Consider the following 18573-nt stretch of genomic DNA (forward strand, 5'->3'; position numbering starts at 1 on the left):
GTCCTTGGGGCCAAAAGCAGCTTCCTAAAAAGCCTGCCTTTAATATATTCCAATTTGGCTTGAATTGTCACCAGTGGTGGCAGAGAAATAACCTATCAGTAAATTTTAAAAACTTAAATGCCATATCTAGCTGATATCTGACAAATGTGAGGACCATTATCAGTGTATTTGAGTTAAACAAATTTTGTTTGCCTTTAGTTACTTGCTTTAGGCTTAACCTCGAAAATATATACAAGAGGCTGAAGAGATTGCTCAGCAGTTAAAAGCACTGACTGCTCTTCCAGAGGTGCAATTCCCAGCACCCACACGGTGGCTCACAACCATCTGTAATGGGATTTGATGCCCTCTTCTGGTGTGTCTGAAGACAGCTACAGTGTACTCATATACATAAAATAAAATAAATCTTTAAAAAAAAAAGAAAATATATACAGGAGGATAAATCAAACTTTTTAATGTAATTAATTACACTAGTACTTAGAATGACTACAAGTATAGTATTGAACATATTAAAGCATAATCATCTTTAATAATAATTTTATAATAAAAATATTAATTTATGAACTGAACCTCCTTCTACTACCAAAATAAAAACTTTAAACCATGAATATAGGAGCTTGGAAACTTTACTTTCCTCATCCTTACATAGCATACCATTACAGAAAATCACAGTTACTTATATGACTCAGTTTATCAAAATAACTAAAGCTTAACAAAGTTAACAAAGACAAGGAGGTTAGACATTCATGCTCTTTTTAAATTGGATATTTTCTTTATTTAAATTTCAACTGTTTTCCCGTTTCCAGGTCTCCCCTGTGGAAACCTCCTATCCCATCCCCCTGCCTCTATGAGGGTGCTCACCTACCCACCCACTTCCAGCTTCCAGCCCTGGCATTTCCCTACATTGGGGCATGGAACACCCTAAGGCCCAAGGGCCTCTCCTCCCACTGATGTCCAACAAGGCCATCCCCTGCCACATATGAGGCCAGCACCATGGGTCCCTCCATGTATATTCTTTGGTTGGTAGTCCAGTCCCCGGGAACTCTGGGTGTGGGGGCGGGGAGTGGTGGTGGCGGCAGTGGTCTGGCCTGTTGACACTGTTGCTCCCTCCATGGGGCTGCAACCCCCTTCAGCGCCTTCAGTCACTTCTCCAACTCCTCCATCTCTCAGTCCAATGATTGGCTGCAAGCATCTGCCTCTGTATTTGTCAGGCTCTGCCAGAGCCTCTCGGGAGACAGCCATATCTGGCTTCCATCAGCAAGCACGCCCCAGCTTCCACAATAGTGTCCGGATTTGGTGGCTGTATATGGGATGGATCCCCAAGTTGGGCAATCTCTGGATGGCCTTTCCTTCAGTCTCTGCTCCACACTTTGTCTCCATATTTCCTCCTGTGAATATTTTGTTCTCCCTTCTAAGAAGCATGGAAGCATCTACATTTTGGTCTTCCTTCTTCTTAAGCTTCATATGGTCTGTGAATTGTATCTTGGGTATTCCAAACGTTTGGGCTAATATTCACTTATCAGTGAGTACATACCATAGACATTCATTCTTCAATCAGTCCATTAGATTGAATAAACCTTGGGTAAGGCAAGACCCTCTCCAGACTACTTAGATGATTGTCTTGCTGCATCAAAAGATAGGAATACTCCCCCCCCCACTCCATCTCTGATGTTTAGCATTTGGTGTTCATAGCTATGGCCCTAATGTTTTAGCCTTTTATCTATTAAAATTACATATTAATAAAATCATAATAAAATATACACATTTTAAATGACCCATAATCTTTAAATAATTTTAAAGCTTTTTTCTTAAAATTTTCCAGGATTTTTTTCATTTAAATATTCTGTAAAACTCCATTTTTCTCTCTAAAAGGGGATTAACATCTTTCAACTGCATGTTATTGCAATATAAACAAAAATAAAGTACCTTATTTAATTTAAAGAGTAAATATATAGAGCACAACCATAAATTGCACAAGGCAAAAACAAGCTCCAACATTGCAAACAATTCAATATTCAATATCTGCAACTCCTCTGGGACTTTAGCTCACCTCTCTGACCCTAATCTCGGCAGCATACGTAGTCTATTGTCTCGATCCCCCATGGGCTTTATAACCACTATCACCTGGGTGACTTTTATGTTACAAAGTTTGGCTACCAGCAAGGTACATTCTTGTATGCGAATGCCATGGAGGTGCTGTTTTAATACCTTAATTAAAAAGCATTGTTTTTAAATTCTGCTTTTATTTGTAAGATAGATTTATTTATTTGTTTGTTTGCTTATTTATGCATACGTGTGCTGTACTTGCACGTACACTTGTATGCCAAAAGAAAGCATCAGAACTCATTGGAGATGGTTGTGACCCACCATGGAGGTGCTGGGAATTGAACTCAGGACTTCTGGAAGAGTAACCAGTGCTTTTACCTGCTAAGCTATCTCTCTAACCCACAAATCCTATCTTTCATAAACCTTGTTTAGAGGACAGGGCAGGAATTGTCATACAAAACTCCATCTTAATCCAAAGTATCTCTGAGACGTTTTCTCTTTTGATGCCCTACACCCTACATGGTTCTTTTTAGTTAAGATGGCAGTGAAGTCACATGGCATTGTTCTTTTCCAACCCTAGCAAAGATAGATGACATCCACCTGGTTGCTATATCCCAAAATAGAATCATGCCACATGTTTCCTTTAAGACTACTTATGCATAGATTTGTAGTCATCGACTCGGTGTTATAAGTTTTAACTCTTCGGTTACAGATTTGTAACCATATCCAATAAACTTACAAATCTTTTTTTTAAAGATGTATTTATTATATGTAAGTACACTGTAGCTGACACACCAGAAGAGGGTGTCAGATCTCATTAAGGGTGGTTGTGAGCCACCATGTGGTTGCTGAGATTTGAACTCAGGACCTTTGGAAGAGCAGTCAGTGCTCTTAATCAATGAGCCATCTCTCTAGCCCAAATTTACAAATCTTGAGATACAGAAAGTTCTTATGCAATTAAATTAAACCAATAATCTCCTTAGCTGTTCTGTTTTGCTCTTTTTTCCCTGATATTGCCCCTCACCTGAACATATTAGGGAGAGCTTTAACTCTATTCTAGAGCCAGCTTTTCAACAAAGTAGAACAGCAGAGAATGACTTTAATATTGTCCATACCCAAAAGATATTTGAGTCCCTCTAACATGAGATCCAGAGACCAGAAAGCTCCAAGATAAATTCTGAGCTCAGGCAGCTCATGGCAAGAGAAAGAGTAAAATAATAAACAAGAAACAGAGAACATGGTAAGCTCACTCTTTCAAAGAAGACTCATTCAAGGAAGACCAGAACATGATGGCTGGCTACCATACATTCATATATTCAGTTGAGACTGACACAATTCTGTCTTGGCTCCTTGTTTGCAACAAAACTTACAGAAACACCAGAAAACACAGACCCATCCATACACACAAGATAGACAAAACTTTCCCTACCTCCTTCAGTGTTACAACTGGGGGGGGGGGGGTTTGCTTAGGTAGCTGCAGATGCTGAATCCAGTGCCCAGCAGTCTACATCCTAGGAAAAAGGGAAGTCAATGGAATCTTTTGATGTGGCAGGAAGTTGTCCTGAAACTGAAACTCCAGCCCCACAGTGGTGCTGCCAACAGCCCCTGCACCAAGACCTTGGGCTTCTGCACAGGGCACCTGCCCCTGCCACACACAAAATGACTATATACTGCTACTGAATCCCATGACCCAAAAGTTCGGCTGTTTCAGAGTAATCTTTGGAGCTGCACTCCAGCTTCTCTGTCTTATGTATCCAGTATCCCTGAGTCAGAAAGACAGGTATAGGAACAAGATAAGATAGGGATCGAAAATGACAACAGAAAACAAGACAATGAAATCAAACAATAAGAGTCCTTCAGAGGTCCACCATTCTGAACAAGAGAAATTCTCTTAACAGATAGAAAGCTGCTTTTTTTTCCCCAATAGCCTCCCTGCAAACCCATAGACACAGGGAACCAAACTCTTGGATTGGCCCCCAGTGTCTTGGGATGACCTTATAACTTCTCAGCCTAGGCATTGGAACCTGATGATGGATGCCAAGGTGGATGCCAACTTTCCAAGTTTCTTTTCTTCAGCTTCCAATGTCACCAGGGTGTCCTCAAGACCCTAAGGCAGGTAAGGAAATGTTGGTGGCTCTGGCTGAACCCCCAATTTACCAGAAATAATCAGTGGGCCATAGGATGTCTCCTTTTGCCCTTGATGAAGGATTGGTGGGCCTTGTCAGGCCTCCTATATTGCCAGATCAGAATCCCCCAGAGAACCAGAATACAGAAACCTCTGTGTAAAAAAAAAAAAGAGAGAGAGAGAGAAAATGCTTGCTGTTTTCTTTCCAAACACAGCTGTTTACTCTGGGAGTTTGCAGGGCACATCCTGTGTGAATATACTTGTTTAGGAGAACAAAAACATGTGAGTCATTATTTCCTAAGAACCAGAGTCCTCAATATTCCTAGAAGTTATCTGTCTTTGGGCAAGTGGGATTTACAGGTTAACTGGTTTTACAACATGGCCTGGAATGGTCTTTTAATCGTGGAGAACCAGGTCGGATTGAAAGGATCAACAAACTGGGGACTGGTACTGTCTAAGTTAGGGTTTCTATTGCTGTGGTAAAACACCATGACCAAAGCAAGTTGGAGCAGGGAGCTTTTATTTCGATTACATTTCCACAAAATAGCCTATTGAAGGTAGTGAATATAGGAACACAAACATGGCAGGAATCTGGGGCCAGGGGCTGATGCAGATGCAGATGCAGATGGAATGCTGCTTACTGGCTTGGTTTTCTATAGTGCTTAGCTATTATCTATGTATCCCCACCAGTGAAATGTCTTTTCATGTTATTTTTCCATTTTTTTACTTGAAGTTTTTTTTTACACATGAAGTTCAAGGGTTATTTGTGCATTCTAGATTTTAATCTTGTTGAATATATGATTTTCAAATGTTTTCTTCTATTGTACAGGTTATCGTTTCAACTCTCACAAAATCAACAAAATCAATTTCAGTAAGGTTCATTTTATCAATGTTTCCTTTTCTTGTTTATGCTTTGGTAATCAAATTGAAAGTTGTTTGGTTAGCTTTATAGCCTATATATTTTCTTCTTTAACATAAAAGTTCTAGAATTTTTTACTTAGGTCCAATGTCCATTTTGAGACAAATTTGCATAAGGATACAGAGTAACTGAATTCCTCAGGCATTGCTGTTTTTTCTTTCTTGAAAGCTTGTGTAGTTTCTTCCTACAGTAGGAAAGCTAATAGTCCTCAGGGGACACCTCATACTTCAGATATGGACGGCATACAATTCAGATACAGGACTTCGAGAACTTGATCTGGTTTGGGTCTGAAAGGACTAGCTCTCACAGCATCTAAAAGAGCCATCCAAGCTACAAAGGGAGAAAAGCAGTAAATAGTCCAAGCCAGCTGTAAGCTTTTGAACCACAACAAGAACCATCATGCTAAGAGATTCTGAATGGTACAGTAGTGTAGCACTTTACCTTACAGCTACCTAATTGAACTTAAGACCTGCTAAATAGTAGGGAATGCATGCCTGGCATTGTATACTTGTATTCACTGTATATTTGTAGTTGATAGGCCCCATGGAACCTATAGAACCTACTACTGCCTCTTCCCTAAAGGAGCATAGTTCTTGAACATTTTCTAAATTCTTGTCTTTATATCCATGGATAAGTAGCACTCTCATATTATCAAAGAAACTTCTTTTGTGCAGTAGATTGGACTTATCACAGAGCTCCACAATTGGTCAAATGCAGAAAACAATTGACTGTAATCTTTGGTCCCAATGGATACATCAACAACAGAACCTCTAAACATAAGGCCCAGGGAATATTAGAGAAGATGGAGGTGAAAGATTGTAAGGATCAGAGGAGGAGGACATCAGCTATAAGATAGCATCTTCTGAAATAACAAAAGGGGTGGAGTACAAAGTGGAAAGAGGGGAACTGGGGAAGAGTGGATATAGAAAGAAGCTGTGGGAAGCAATAAGGGTGAATATGATCAAGAAACATCATGTTCTCAAAGAATTAATAAAATATTACATTATTTAAAAAAGAAAACTACTGATGCAAACAAAAGGGGAGAGATTCTAATGATAGTCCCATGTTTGCCAATATTTAGAACTTATGTTATCTGACTGTAAACCATTTGATTTTTTAACTCACTCTTTCTTACATTACATGATATGTTATCTTCTCTTGAAATATTTGTTCCTTCTCTATTCTCTCTCTGTCTCTCTGTCTCTGTCTCTGTCTCTCTCTCATTTCTCAACAATATAATTAGCAAACTCTCAATGATTTTTTTCCTTAATTCTATTCTGCTCTACAGACATAGCTGTGCTTTGACACTTTCAGCTCCATTACATTTTCATAGAGTTTTAGCAGGAGATGCACCTTCCCTTCCAGGAATCTGATGTGGTGGTGCTCCACAAGTGAAAGAAGAGGGGTCCAAGAAATTTTCTGACTGAGTGAATGGGGTTGAAGAAGGCATCTCTCTAAATGTGCTCTGTGAGGCTCCCTCCTGCTTAACCATGGTGGCTCTCTGCTGGGAAAGCACTCTTCTTTTCTTATGACAGTCCTGTCAGTTGCCCCCAGCTTTGACCATAGCCGTGATGTTGTTCTTTGTGTGCAAGAAAGGCAGCTCTTGCTGAATGCACCTTTCACTTACTTACTTTGAGGTATATTATTAATCCTTCAAAAATATTCTGTATTATATTTAGTATAGCATCTTCTGTGAGAAGTGTTTCCGCCAAACAGATTTGTGGGTTGTGCTATTACCCAGTGTGTGTTCAAACCATCACACACAAGCTGTCTGTAGTGCATCCAAGATAGGGGCCATCAGGTGAGTGATCAAGGTGCAGAAAAGTTCAGAGTACATGGGGTTCTGCTTGTATGACATTGCACTCAAAACGGCTTCTCCATCTCCTTCAGGTTCACCAGGAGGCTCATGTCAATGTAAATTTTGTGTACTGATGCTGCTAAGATAACCAGCACAGATAGCACTTCAATGTTCACTTTCATGTATAGGTCTGTCCTCTTAAATCTTGACTTTTCTGTCAGCAACTTGTCCAGCTGCTCCACCTTCTGGTAATCTCCCTCAGATAACTACTAGAAGTGGGTCTGAGTGCCAGTGGTGCAGCTCATCACAGATACACTTCAAGTTGTGGCGATCCACACAGAGATCTTGAATCCAAAGGCAGCACTGTTTCCTAATGGTGGTCAAATGAGCAGGCTGAGAAATATGTGAAACCTACAGTGGGCAGATCAGTGCATTCCTTAGCAAAGTATGCAAGCCTCAAGATCACTCTTGCAAGCTTTGGCAAAAGCTGGTCAAATTCATTTCTCAGATTAATCAAGTTGTATTATCTCCAAAATAACAGGAGGTGGCACCAAGCTGAATAATACCCACAGATTTCAGACAGCAGTGGCTGAAGTGCATATGAGCCATCACATAGTGTAATAGAAGCGTCTGTTCTTCAGCTGCCATCTACAAGTCAATATTGTTTGGGTTTGATGTCATCTCCTGGATTTATTTATCTTTGATAGGCAAACCAGTGTCTGCTATGCCTCCACCAGCCACAGCTACAGCTGCCACCATGTGTCTGGAACTTGTACCTGTCACTGAACAAGAAGCACATCTTGAGGCGAGTGTAGCAGAGCCAGTTGGAAAATGGTAGCTTTCAGGACTGCCAGGATTGCTGGCTGCAGCCATTTTGAACATGTGACCCAGTCACAGCCTATGATTCTGGATTCTGTTGCTCTTTTTGTTAAGACAAGCTGGCCTCCTCAAAAACCACAATCCTCATTCTTCAGTCCCTAGCCCCAAATCTTGGATTACAGGACATAACATGACTTCTTAGTACTCCTTTGCTTATTTATCTGAGCGTGAATAGATAGTCATGGCTATTCCAGAATAGATTCTATATGATACAGTCACAGTGGAAATCACTATATGGATTCATCAGGAAAACTAGAAATAGAAATACATTATAGTCCAACCATAATACTCCTGGGTATATGATTGAAGGAATCTAAGTCAGGACACCACTGAGGTGATTGTTTATACATGTATATGAAATCAGTCTATATATGTACATCAATCCAGTAGATTGAAAAATTTGGTATATAGAGTCATTGGAGTTTTATTCAGCCATAAATAAGAATGAGATTATGTCATCTGACAGAAAATTGATCATCATGTTAAGTGAAATGGGCCAGAATCAGGAAGATAATATCGTGTGTGTGTGTGTGTGTGTGTGTGTGTGTGTGTGTGTAATATTAAAGCGAAGGAAAACTATGTGGGAGTATAAAGAAGGTTAAAGAGGAAAGAAACAAGAGAAATAATGACCATGAACAATAAAGACAAACTAATTGCAGGTTTTCTCTCACATATGAATCTATATATGAATGTATGTATATTTATATATGACATGAAAGTAGAAAGAGGACTATTTAGGGGATAGAAAGGTCATAATGAAACCCATTATTTTATATACCACATAAAGATATTAATAAAAAATAAAATAAAATAGAAGACCTATCTGCTTGTGTCAAAGACTACTTAGCAGCCATATTTTCAGTAGCAACAAACAAGAAATCTAACTATATGGAGTCTTCTCATTGTTCTGTTGCTAAAATAAGACATAGAATAAGTCATAGCAAGGTCAGATGTAGTGGCATTACTCGCATGTTTACAGTATGGTTGTTTCATCTCTAAATATAAAAGCCACAGTTATGGCAGAAAACTAAAGCATTCTCAGAAATGTCTATCATTTTTTTTTTACATTTAATGACAAGAACTGGTCATATGACCATCCTGAGCTTCAAAGGGAGCAAAGACACTCAGCTAGATGTATCGCTGCTTTAAATAAAATCAAATACCTGCTAGTAAGGAAAAATAAGACAGAGTCCATGTTAGAAGCTAAAAGTGTCTTCAATGTGTCATCTCAGGCTACCACATGTAACTTAGTATTTGTACAAGGCATTGAAAGCCTATCTCTTTGAGGATGTGCCAGGTATAGCTTCAAGAAGTATTAAAGGATCTAGGTTACTAGGTAGACTAACCTGCTTGCTAGTATTCACTTCTTTGTGTAATCACATCCAGTTGAATCTGGATTAAACTTAATGACTTGCTTCTATAAGTGTGGTGAAAGTAATAGGAAATCATAACCAAGATTATGTTACCAAAGATCACAACTTTCTTTTGCAACTAGACTCTCTCTGATCACTTTCTAGTTCTCAGGCTTAGATGAAATTTATTTCAATTTGGGTTTGTTTGGCAAAGGACAGAGAACAGAGGACATCCTTTGCTGAACAACATGCAGAAATCTAAGGCAGCCTAGCCAAACAGTCTGTGAGTGCTCAAATCATGCTAACAACAATATGGACTTGGAAGCAGAATTTTTGCAAAAATTGAGCCTCGAAATGTTTATAGCCCAACCAATACAAAAAGACAAGCAAGTGCCTCTGCTTGAGAGAGTTACAGTAACAGAGGACCTAAGCTGTATTTCCGACCTAGATAAATTGTGAGATAACAAATGTGAGCTGTTTGCAGTTGTTAGACTTCAAGGATAATTTGTTGCACACTAGAAATAACATTCCTGAAGTAAATGATGGACATGCTCAAAAAAATCATGTAAACTTTCTGCAATTTGAACTGACAGGCAGTAATTTAGGTATTTTTGCATCTATGCGCCGTTCCTCCAACTCTAGAGAAAGAGTTTTCTAGTATTCAGGTTAAAGCAGTCTAAAAATAAAACTCAATCCCTCCCAGGTAAATGAGCTCCCCATCTCTGGAGTCATTAAAGCAGAAACAATGTAAACATCTGTTAGTTTTTGTGGTAAAGCTTCAGACATCAAATGACCAGATTAACTAGATCAGTGCTCTTCACTCATATGAAATAATATTTGTATAATAGAATGGAAGTAAATAACAATGTTATTACACAGCAAAATGGCCAGTTTTTATGGTTCTACCCAACCACGCTTAGGTCACTGAGTATAATTCATCTTTGGCACAACAGTGAGCCTTGTTCTCCTATTTAGAATGCACAACATGAAGTGGCTTAAGATATTTTTCATACTTAGGTTTCAGAAAGCAATGGTTTTGGCAATATTCTTGACAGAGCAGAAATGTCAGCATAATCTAAGATTGGTAAAATACGAACACTCAACTCAATTCTATACATATTGCATTAGAAACTCTGAAAGAATGTGGAAATCTTTGTCCCACCAAATAAAATTGAGCCTAAACATTCACATTTGTATTTTATGGTTAGAATGTAGGGAAAATAATTCTGTCTCTCTATAGTTTGGCTCCATAATCTATAAAAGTAACTGCTAACAGTGTGAGGAGCGGGTGTGGCAGCAGTCCCAAGATGGCGCCCGGGACTGCAACTAAGTCTTATGACTTGCACCTGACTTCCTCATACACCTGAAAATAAGCCATGTCCATCCTGAGAGCTGCGCAGGTGCACCATGATGCTGGCGGTTTAAACAAGTCCATATTTGGAGACATGCCCCTGCCGCCCTAATTGGCTGAAGCTGTGTGCCTGGTGAGGTGACGTGGCCTGCCGTGAGTGGATGGGGGCTGAGAGTATATAAGAGTGAGAGGCCCGGGGTTCAAGGGAGGAAAGATGAAGTGAGAGAGATGAAGACTGAAGCTTGCTGAATAAACTGCTGTTAGAAGAACTGGTGGTCGTGTTATTCTTGCTAGTCGAGAGCAGATAGGACATAACAGCACTCCAGGGTGTAATGAGATATTGACAGTCTTTGTGGTATATAACACATAGTAGGCAATCAATTACTGTCATTTCTATTATCAATAAAAGTGAACTGAACTTATAATAAAGAAATCACAGCTTTCAAGTTGGATAAAATTATAGAGTAAATACTATAACTTCATAAAGATTCTCAATGTAAACTGTTTATGATCTTAGTCTGTTTTTATACTTGATAAAATAATAAATAAATGATGACTTAAACAGCTTCTAATTGTGAATAATGGTTGTATATTGCCAACTCGTGATTATGTGCTTGGATATCTACTTTGTGGATAATTGTCAGAAAATTAAATCCTCCATATAGTTTCTCTCTGTAACGTGTGTCTGTTCTGCCTCCCCTGCTATCAATTAATACTTTAGTGGGAATGAAACTTCATTTTCATATTGTCCAAAAAGAAAAAATGCCAAGAATCCATACATTCTAGAAAACACAAGAAATAAGACTCAGATAATCTAGAGGTTTATCTGTTGGAGACCATACCGTGAGAAAGTAAGATTTCACAGTTTCCCACCCTAATAAGCCAAATGGCCTTGTGTTAGGAGCTGGTCCCCTCCTCCTCCCTATCCCTTCCTGGCACCTAAGACCCTACAAATTTGAATTATAGTCCCCTCTTCCTTATCTCTTCCTGACTCCCAAGACTTCCAAGGACCTGAGTTATGTGCTGAGCCCAGCTTGATACCCTGGGCTGTTAAGGAGGAATCTACATTCCTGAGATAAGACTCAGGGTGCCTCTCCCCTGCAGTTAGAATTCAGCCTTCAGGTCCCCAGATGTCTACTACTTTGTTCTTTGTTAATTCTCCCTCAGCCCCTCCCTATTTCCCCTCACTGTGTGCTTATAACCTGGCTTTTCAGCCTAATAAACTCAGACCTTGACAGGAATCCTCCTTGGTCTCTCTTTTTTTCCCACCTGTTTCTCTTGCAGGTTTGCAGTTCCCCTCATACCCACGAACAACTGGGTCCTGCTGGTCAGGACATTTATCCCTTTTCATTAAGACAGGGCTTAGAAAAATGAACCTGTGTTTAAAGGCATTTAAGAAAAAGGTGAATTATATGCACCATTACAAAGAAGCACGATTTACAGTGGGATTTAATATATGTATACTGAAGATTACAAAACAGGTCAGGTCAGTTTGACTCATTTTAACAAGTTCTATATACTATATACTAAATTCAAGACATTTGGAAATGTTGGAATGCAATAATTAATAAAGTGGTGGTTTAATATACAGTTTGTTTTCACTTGGTAAGAATGAGCACACCAAAATAAAGGCATTTGCAGAACTAGAGACATCTAAAACAGAAGTACCATCTGTGGTCATGGAAGCTGGAGGAAGAACCTGTCTACTATACACATTGCAAATATAAACTGTGGCCAGTAGAGGCCCCTGGTACACAACGAAAAACAACTACAGTGAAAACAATTGACAGATAGGAGATACTTGTCTAAAGTAGACTGCAATGCAAGAGTCCATAAATTCAGTTGATCCCACCCTCACAAACACAATGGGCCATCTTCATTATTTTTATAATTTTTAAGTGTATGAGTGTTTTGCCTGCATGCATGTTTGTTCACCATGGGATACTAGAGTAACAATGGCTGTAAGATGCATATGGGGTCTGGGAATTGAACCTGAGTCCTTTGGGAAGCACGGCATGTGCTCTTAACTCTCAGATCATCTCTCCAGGCCCCATCTTCAATTCTGAAGAAACTGTTCCAATACATTATCTGTTTAAAGTTCTTGTAATTCCTCACTCCTTTACATGTTTAGCATGATTTTTATTTCATTGTATTCTTTTTCTCTTTTGACAGTCACTGACTTTAATAATCTAAAAGTCTTTATAAGAACAACGATTGCCCCACCCCCAAAATGGAGCCAAAAGGCATCCAACAGATCTTGAAATGAGGCAGAAAGGGGCCAAGAATCCATTCATGAAAGCTGATGACTATTGCCATGGAGCTGCTGGGGGCTACGGAAGGTCAGGGCAGGCAAGGACAAAGATTCAAAAAAAAAGTTGAAATGCTGAGGGGAGAAAACTCGCGAAATGCCCGGGAATACATGGGTTGTGAGTGTGAACTGTTTGTTTCATGGAGTACAGGCAGGAGCCCCATCAGCTGTGGACTCTGGAGACTCCATGCTGTGTCTGATGGGCTGAAAAGGGCTCCTCGGAGAACACTACAAGAAGGCATGACACCATTCTTTTTTTTGTAATATAATTTTTTTATTACATATTTTCCTGAATTACATTTCCAATGCTATCCCAAAAGTCCCCCATACCCTCCCCCCCCCACTTCCCTATCCATCCATTCCCTTTTTTTTTTTTTTTTGTTTTGGCCCTGGCGTTCCCCTGTACTGGGGCATATAAAGTTTGCATGTCCAATGGGCCTCTCTTTCCAGTGATGGCCTATTAGGCCATCTTTTGATACATATGCAGCTAGAGTCAAGAGCTCCGGGGTACTGGTTAGTTCATAATGTTGTTCCACCTATAGGGTTGCAGATCCCTTTAGCTCCTTGGGAACTTTCTCTAGCTCCTCCATTGGGAGCCCTATGATCCATCCACTAGCTGACTGTGAGCATCCACTTCTGTGTTTGCTAGGCCCCTGCATAGTCTCACAAGAGACAGCTACATCTGGGTCCTTTCAGCAAAATCTTGCTAGTGTATGCAATGGTGTCAGCGTTTGGAAGCTGATTATGGGGTGGATCCTTGGATATGGCAGTCTCTACATGGTCCATACTTTCGTCACAGCTCCAAACTTTCTCTCTGTAACTCCTTCCATGGGTGTTTTGTTCCCAATTCTAAGGAGGGGCATAGTGTTCACACTTCAGTCTTCATTCTTCTTGAGTTTCATGTGTTTAGCAAATTGTATCATATATCTTGGGTATCCTAAGTTTTGGGCTAATATCCACTTATCAGTGAGTACATATTGTGTGAGTTCCTTTGTAAATGTGTTACCTCACTCAGGATGATGCCCTCCAGGTCCATCCATTTGGCTAGGAATTTCATAAATTCATTCTTTTTAATAGCTGAGTAGTACTCCATTGTGTAAATGTACCACATTTTCTGTATCCATTCCTCTGTTGAGGGGCATCTGGGTTCTTTCCAGCTTCTGGCTATTATAAATAAGGCTGCTATGAACATAGTGGAGCATGTGTCCTTCTGACCAGTTGGGGCATCTTCTGGATATATGCCCAGGAGAGGTATTGCTGGATCCTCCGGTAGTACTATGTCCAATTTTTCTGAGGAACCGCCAGAATGATTTCCAGAGTGGTTGTACAAACCTGCAATCCCACCAACAATGGAGGAGTGTTCCTCTTTCTCCACATCCACGCCAGCATCTGCTGTCACCTGAATTTTTGATCTTAGCCATTCTGACTGGTGTGAGGTGGAATCTCAGGGTTGTTTTGATTTGCATTTCCCTGATGATTAAGGATGTTGAACATTTTTTCAGGTGCTTCTCTGCCATTCGGTATTCCTCAGGTGAGAATTCTTTGTTCAGTTCTGAGCCCCATTTTTTAATGGGGTTATTTGATTTTCTGAAGTCCACCTTCTTGAGTTCTTTATATATGATGAATATTAGTCCCCTATCTGATTTAGGATAGGTAAAGATCCTTTCCCAATCTGTTGGTGGTCTTTTTGTCTTATTGACAGTATCTTTTGCCTTGCAGAAGCTTTGGAGTTTCATGAGGTCCCATTTGTCAATCCTCGATCTTACAGCACAAGTCATTGCTGTTCTATTCAGGAATTTTTCCCCTGTGCCCATAACTTCAAGGCTTTTCCCCACTTTCTCCTCTATAAGTTTCAGTGTCTCTGGTTTTATGTGAAGTTCCTTGATCCACTTAGATTTGACCTTAGTACAAGGAGATAGGAATGAATCAATTCGCATTCTTCTACATGATAACAACCAGTTGTGCCAGCACCATTTGTTGAAAATGCGGTCTTTCTTCCACTGGATGGTTTTAGCTCCCTTGTCGAAGATCAAGTGACCATAGGTGTATGGGTTCATTTCTGGGTCTTCAATTCTATTCCATTGTTCTACTTGTCTGTCAGTATACCAGTACCATGCAGTTTTTATCACAATTGCTCTGTAGTAAAGCTTTAGGTTAGGCATGGTGATTCCACCAGAGGTTCTTTTATCCTTGAGAAGAGTTTTTGCTATCCTAGGTTTTTTGTTATTCTAGATGAATGTGCAAATTGCTCTTTCTAATTCGTTGAAGAATTGAGTTGGAATTTTGATGGGGATTGCATTGAATCTGTAGATTGCTTTTGGCAAGATAGCCATTTTTACAATGTTGATCCTGCCAATCCATGAGTATGGGAGATCTTTCCATCTTCTGAGATCTTCTTTAATTTCTTTCTTCAGAGACTTGAAGTTTTTATTATACAGATCTTTCACTTCCTTAGTTAGAGTCACGCCAAGGTATTTTATATTATTTGTGACTATTGAGAAGGGTGTTGTTTCCCTAATTTCTTTCTCAGCCTGTTTATTCTTTGTGTAGAGAAAGGTCATTGACTTGTTTGAGTTAATTTTATATCCAGCTATTTCACCAAAGCTGTTTATCAGGTTTAGGAGTTCTCTGGTGGAATTTTTAGGGTCACTTATATATACTATCATATCATCTGCAAAAAGTGATATTTTGACTTCATCTTTTCCAATTTGTATCCCCTTAATCTCCTTTTGTTGTCGAATTGCTCTGGCTAGGACTTCAAGTACAATGTTGAATAGGTATGGAGAGAGTGGACAGCCTTGTCTAGTCCCTGATTTTAGTGGGATTGCGTCCAGCTTCTCTCCATTTACTTTGATGTTGGCTACTGGTTTGCTGTAGATTGCTTTTGTCATGGTTAGGTATGGACCTTTAATTCCTGATCTTTCCAAGGCTTTTATCATGAATGGGTGTTGGATTTTGTCGAATGCTTTCTCTGCATCTAACGAGATGATCATGTGGTTTTTGTCTTTGAGTTTGTTTATATAATGGATTACGTTGACGGATTTCTGTATATTAAACCATCCCTGCATCCCTGGAATGAAACCTACTTGGTCAGGATGGATGATTGCTTTAATGTGTTCTTGGATTTGGTTAGTGAGAATTTTATTGAGTATTTTTGCATCAATATTCATAAAGGAAATTGTTCTGAAGTTCTCTATCTTTGTTGGATCTTTCTGTGGTTTAGGTATCAGAGTAATTGTGGCTTCATAGAATGAGTTGGGTAGAGTTCCTTCTACTTCTATTTTGTGGAATAGTTTGTGCAGAACTGGAATTAGATCTTCTTTGAAGGTCTGGTAGAACTCTGCACTAAACCCATCTGGTCCTGGGCTTTTTCTTTGGCTGGGAGACTATTAATGACTGCTTCTATTTCTTTAGGGGATTTGGGACTGTTTAGATCGTTAACTTGATCCTGATTTAACTTTGGTATCTGGTATCTGTCTAGAAATTTGTCCATTTCGTCCAGGTTTTCCAGTTTTGTTGAGTATAACCTTTTGTAGAAGGATCTGATGGTGTTTTGGATTTCTTCAGGATCTGTTGTTATGTCTCCCTTTTCAGTTCTGATTTTGTTAATTAGGATGCTTTCCCTGTGCCCTCTAGTGAGTCTGGCTAAGGGTTTATCTATCTTGTTGATTTTCTCAAAGAACCAGCTCCTCATTTGGTTGATTCTTTGAATAGTTCTTCTTGTTTCCCCTTGGTTGATTTCGCCCCTGATTTTGATTATTTCCTGCAGTCTACTCCTCTTGGGTGAATTTACTTCCTTTTTTTCTAGAGCTTTTAGATGTGTTGTCAAGCTGCTAGAATGTGCTCTCTCCCGTTTCTTCTTGGAGGCACTCAGAGCTATGAGTTTCCCTCTTAGAAATGCTTTCATTGTATCCAATAGGTTTGGGTATGTTGTGGCTTCATTTTCATTAAACTCTAAAAAGTCTTTAATTTCTTTCTTTATTCCATCCTTGACCAAGGTATCATTGGGAAGAGTGTTATTCAGTTTCCACGTGAATATTGGCTTTCCATTATTTATGTTGTTATTGAAGATCAGCCTTAGTCCATGATGGTCTGATAGGATGCATGGGACAATTTCAATATTTTTGTATCTGTTAAGGCCTGTTTTGTGAGCAATTATATGGTCAATTTTGGAGAAGGTCCCGTGAGGTGCTGAGAAGAAGGTATATCCTTTTGTTTTAGGATAAAATGTTCTGTAGATACCTGTTAAGTCCATTTGTTTCATAACTTCTGTTAGTTTCAGTGTGTCCCTGTTTAGTTTCTGTTTCCACGATCTGTCTATTGATGAAAGTGGTGTGTTGAAGTTTCCCACTATTATTGTGTGAGGTGCAATGTATGCTTTGAGACATTTCACTAAAGTTTCTTTAATCAATGTGGCTGCCCTTGCATTTGGGGCATAGATATTCAGAATTGAGAGTTCCTCTTGGAGGATTTTACCTTTGATGAGTATGAAGTGTCCCTCTTTGTCTTTTTTGATAACTTTGGGTTGGAAGTCGATTTTATTCGATATCAGAATGGCTACTCCAGCTTGTTTCTTCATACCATTTGCTTGGAAAATTGTTTTCCAGCCTTTCACTCTGAGGTAGTGTCTGTCTTTTTCCCTGAAATGGGTTTCCTGTAAGTAGCAGAATGTTGGGTCCTGTTTGGCATCACACCATTCTTAAAGGCATCTAAAGCAGTTCAGGGACTGCTTGGTACTGGCACCACATGGGTCTTTTAGCCAGTCTCAGTTGAGGTCTTTCATCTTTCTTTAACACCAGAAACTGACCAAGGACCACATAAGGGTTGTTGAAGTTCTTTCATCCAGCAATCCTAGCTAGGCTCCCCACTGACTTTTTTCCCATCAGCTCTCTCTTGAAGTCTTAGTGTTTTGGGGAGGTTGTCATCTTGATAAGGCTTAACCAGCAGTTGTGGCTCTGGTTGTACTCCCAGAGCTACTTGGCTTCTCCTACCCATACCTCAAGCTACTAGAACATTCTTTGACTTCCTAATTTGTTTTCTGAAACAGATGCAGAACATGCTAGCCAAACATTGAACAGAGCTTGGAGTCTCCTATGGAAGAGATGGAGGGAGGATTTTGGACCCTAAAGGGGATAAGAACTCTACAGGATGACCAACAGTGTCAACTAATCTGGACCCTTGGAAGCTCTCAGAGACTGAGCCACCAACCAAAGAGAATACATGGGCTAAGTCTCTGAGAGCTTCCAAGGGTCCAGGTTAGTTGCCATTTTCAGTTTTATCATCACTAGAGAGGGAAAAGTTAAAAAACAAAAACAAAAACAAACAAAAAAATGCCATACCAAAAACATAAAAATAAAAAGGACAAACTATGCACCAGCATTTAAGGAGAATATCAACACAAAAATTGAGGAGGTGAATTTTTTTTTTCCATTTTTTATTAGGTATTTAGCTCATTTACATTTCCAATGCTATACCAAAAGTCCCCCTTACCCACCCACCCCCACTCCCCTACCCACCCACTCCCCCCCTTTGGCCCTGGCGTTCCCCTGTACCGGGGCACACAAAGTCTGCGTGTCCAATGGGCCTCTCTTTCCAGTGATGGCCGACTAGGCCATCTTTTGATACATATGCAGCTAGAGTCAAGAGCTCAGGGGTACTGGTTAGTTCATAATGTTGTTCCACCTATAGGGTTGAAGATCCCTTTAGCTCCTTGGGTACTTTCTCTAGCTCCTCCATTGGGAGCCCTGTGATCCATCCATTAGCTGACTGTGAGCATCCACTTCTGTGTTTGCTAGGCC

General features: G+C 39.7%; 2 pseudogenes; both read right to left on the minus strand.

Moving 5' to 3' along the window:
• Gm18108 (predicted gene, 18108) lies at window positions 6373-7758 on the minus strand (annotated as a pseudogene).
• Window positions 8645-17700, minus strand: Gm29889 (annotated as a pseudogene).
• Window positions 17701-18573: the final 873 nt, after the last annotated feature.

This window comes from Mus musculus, chromosome X (assembly GCF_000001635.26).
Source record: "Mus musculus strain C57BL/6J chromosome X, GRCm38.p6 C57BL/6J".
Lineage (NCBI taxonomy): Eukaryota > Metazoa > Chordata > Mammalia > Rodentia > Muridae > Mus > Mus musculus.